We start from the raw sequence: 4,135 nt of genomic DNA, 5'->3' as shown, positions 1-4,135 counted from the left end.
TGGGGAGCCAGCGGGGTTGCCCTGGAAACAGAGCGGCTCCGGTCCGCAGCGTTTGTCATCGTGAGGCCGATGACATGAGCCATTACAGCGATGGCAGGAGAAGAAGGAGCCGGGAGAAGCTGCGTCAGTCCATGGCCGAGTGCTCCCGGGCGCTGCAATGCTGGTCCTGGGCACCTACACCCCGCAGCCACCCCCCTTTCTCCGGGGTCACAGCGGGAATGAGCCACAAGGCACAGCCCATCGCACCTGACCGTCCCGCTCCTCCGGGGCTCCGGGCCAGCTGAACCAGCAGCTCTGGCTGGGGAGCGCAGCCAGGAAAGGAAAAGGTGCTGCCAGGGCTCTGGCTCTGGCACTAGATGCTGCTACAGAGCAACATCGTTCTAATTATAGAAACGGTGTCAGTGCTCAGCAGTGAGAAAAACACGTACTTCAAAAGGTCTAGAACTGTGTGATTTGCTGCTGGCAAAACTCACTGAAAACCACGCCAGAACGAAAACCGTTTTTAAATGTGATTTGTACTCATCTGGCTCGCTTTAAATTGGCTAAAGGCTCAGCAGGGGAGCAGGGGGATGAGGTGGGCATAGGAGCAGTAGAGATTCGTGGCTAAAACTGCGTTTCTACTCCTAGGGCTTTACACTAGTTTTACACAAAACAGCAACATTTGGTGGATCTATGTTTAACCTAAATATAGCACGGGAAAGTCAAGTCAGTACAGCAACACTCGTGGAGAAAGGAGGGAGTCTGGTGGGCAGGCAGACATTTAAATGTCACTCTTCAGATGTGTTTTTCTAGTGATGATTCCCTAAATTATTTGATTGTGTGGAGCAGAACCGCAGGGTTGGGGATTTACCGTGAGTAAAGTACAACCCAACCCACTCCTGTAACTCCTTCTCCAGTTCCTGCTGTCCCCAGAACGGCCTGTCACTGTCACTGTCACTCCACCTGGAGAGCAGCTGTTGCTCTGTGTGTGTCAGCCCTGGGGTCCCACGGGGACTTGCTGGGGCAGGAGGTGAAGCGGAGCAGGTGGGACTCAAGTGAGAAAATAATAACCTTGGTGCTAAGAGCTGCCCTTTGAGATAGGAGCAAACCCCCATGGAGTGACCCAGACTGGGCCCTGTGTGAACACGGAACAAGAGACAGAGACAGTTCCTCCCTCAGAGAGCCACAGGCTGAACAGGTGGGACAAAGGGCAGGGGAGTGAACCCAGCAGCTCTGGCAGGGAGCTCCCGGCCTTCCAGCTCCTTTCCACCACCGCGCTGCCTCAGCTGCATGAAGCCAGCCAGATGCACGTGGCTTTTCCACAAGCTGGTGTTGTGCAGGGAACGTGTAACTGATGTTCTTGCCCCTCCTCATCTCCCTCTGCTCAGTGAACATCTCATTTCCGTGCCCCAAAGCCACACATCTCACCCACAGAAAGTTTGACTAAGCCAGTCCCTTTGTAACTGGTGCTGTGTGGTACAAAACGACATTTCTGGTCAAAAATGTCAGGGAACATCAGCTGTGGGAGGGGAAACCCAAACAGGAGTGGAAAAGAGTCCTAATTTGGCTTAGTGGAAATGATTCTTGTGCCATCAGTGGGGAGAAGGAGAGGATCACAGTCTGGCCCCACCTCAAATCATACTCAGTGCTGGAAGTTTCTGTTTCACACCAGGCAGAGAAATTTGCCCTTTGGGGGTGGGTGCCCTGGGCAAGGCAGCAGCAGGGAGAAGGAAAGAAACAGCCTGTCAGATGGGTGCTTAAATAAGAGGGACAATGAATGATGAGTCTGTTGCAGCCGAGCAGAAAGGGATGGAAGGAACAAGGGGCCCTTGGGAAGGCAACAAGCCGCTGATCTGAGGCTGGGTTAAGAGCTTGACTGGCAAATACCTTGAGAGCACAATGACATCCCCAGGCAGTGGGGTTTACTTACATGTGGTGATTCACTTCTCATGCAGTTCCCTGCATTTCCAAATCCAAATTCCTTTGGCACAAGAACGCTTAAGACTACATTGTCCCCTGTGGTGAGTGGAGGAAGACAAGAGTGACACTCTGCTGCCTTCCTGCCGAGTGCCTCAGTTTCCCTGCTGTGCACTGGGTGTGGGTGGGGAATGCACATCAGAAAGCAGGTCCTGGTGAAGCTCCCACACTGCACACAAGCCCCAGGCTGCACAATCCAAACTGGGAGAAGGAAAGCTCGCTGCTGCTGGTGGGGGAAGGGGATTAATCAGCAGGAGATGACAACAGAAGTCCAGCCTTTCATTAATTAGAGGAGGGCACAAGCTGATTCAGGGAACATCTCCCACACAGCACCGGGGGGGTGTTTTTCTGCAGCCATTCTCCTGCTCCCTGGAGGCACTGGGAGTTTGTGGGTACTGCTTGAAACCACAGCCCCGTGGAGCAGAACTGTGTCACACAACACAAGCCATTCCCCTGGGGAGAAGCTGCAGGCCTGCCAGGAAAATAAACATGTTTGGCACAGCACAAACCAGGCCATTACCCTGTCAATCAGAGGGCTGAGGATCTGGCCAACAGGCAGCTCGGATGCAGAGCTCAGACCAAGCCCTTCACAATTTTTTCGAAACAGGTACCCCAGAACACACAGACCACCCTCCATCACCCATCATCTCTGCTGCAGAACTCCTCTCACAGAGGATTTATGAGTATCTGCACAGGAATTCAATAATTAATGTGGCAGAATGAAGCCCTATGGCTGCAAACCCAGAACAATTTCCAGCAGAATTAAGGCACAAGGGGAATTGGCCATTGCCACAGCTGATCTATGGATTTGTGGCTGCTATGGAACTTCACGTTTTTCTTGGAATCTGAATACTTTTCTACGAGACCTAGCCCAGCCCAGCCATGTTCTGACACCAGGAGATAAAATTATCTGGCTTGTCCTGTGCAGAGCAGACTGGACAGCTCCTTCTGGCTGGTAAAGAATCCATATGCATATATGTGTAACTGGCATAATGAGAACCCAGTTTCAGCATGGCCTCGAGGCACTAACTCTTTAACAAATAAGAAACAGACAGTAATAATCCTGGGCTGGTTAGAAATGTATCTTTCTGGAAATATTTGGGTAAGTATTTTTCCTCACCATTTTGGCTTACATGAGGTGCCTGGTTACCCAACATAAATGGCAGGGGTTTCAGTTCTGGTTTAGTTATGTAAAGGGGCATCTTCCTCCTGCACCACATCCCTAAGAACAGTCTGGAAAAAATGTAATAAAGACCCTTTGCTGGATTAAGCACAAATCAGCCGACCCAGCTGCCAGTGGGGCTTTGGGGCTGGAGGTATTTTGGGTACCTTATCTATATTACAGGTACCGTGAGAGCTTTTCTAATTAGTCTTCTGGAAGATGAAATGCCTGCAATGACAGTGGCAAGTGCCATTTCCAGCCTGCTCACACAGGACTGAAATGGCTCGTTAAGTCATCTGCAATCAGTGGTGGGGCCCTAAAGCTTTGAATACTTGATTCGCTGCCATACAGCAATTTTCTCATGTGAGGAGAAGCAGGAGCAGTCAGGCACCTCTTCCCCATTTTCCCTCTCTCTGCCAAATGAGCTTTTCTTTTTTTTTTTTTTCCTTTTCTTTCTTTTTCCTTTTTTTTTTTTCCCCATAAACTGTTCCCTTAGAAACAGCCTGTTCACCCTTTCACCCTGCTCCTCCCCTCCCTGCCGTTCCCTGCAGCTCCCGTGGCCTCTCTCCTGCTCCCTCTGAGTGAACAGGGACTGACGTGCTCAGCCCTTTGGTAGCAAAGGGAGGTGATGTTTCTGGCAGCCCTGCTGTGACAGGGGAGGTGGCACGCTGTGACCTCAGCTGACAGCCACAGCCGTGGCGGCTCCCCAAGGGAGCTGTCAGGCTCTAAACGCCTGGTTCAGCTCCTCATCACATCCAAGGAGAGAAAATGTTAACCCCAGCCTACTTCCAGCTCTGCACTGAGCTCCCAGCTTCACCAGAGCATTTCATTACGGAATGAAATCATCCTGTTTGCTGTCAGCTCCAGCAGCTTCTCGCCAATTTGTTTCACAGAGCTCAGAAAAATTGGAAGGGGCTGAAGCAATGGAGAGGAACACGAACATCTCAAAACCAGATTTTTTGTGTTGGAAAAGATTACATGATCCACAGAGACATGTGACCCAGGGAAAAGGTTCAG

Source organism: Corvus brachyrhynchos, unplaced genomic scaffold, assembly GCF_000691975.1.
Source record: "Corvus brachyrhynchos isolate BGI_N302 unplaced genomic scaffold, ASM69197v1 scaffold59, whole genome shotgun sequence".
Taxonomy (NCBI): Eukaryota; Metazoa; Chordata; class Aves; order Passeriformes; family Corvidae; genus Corvus; species Corvus brachyrhynchos.
The sequence above is the reverse complement of the archived record's forward strand: the minus strand, read 5'-3'. Positions refer to the sequence as shown.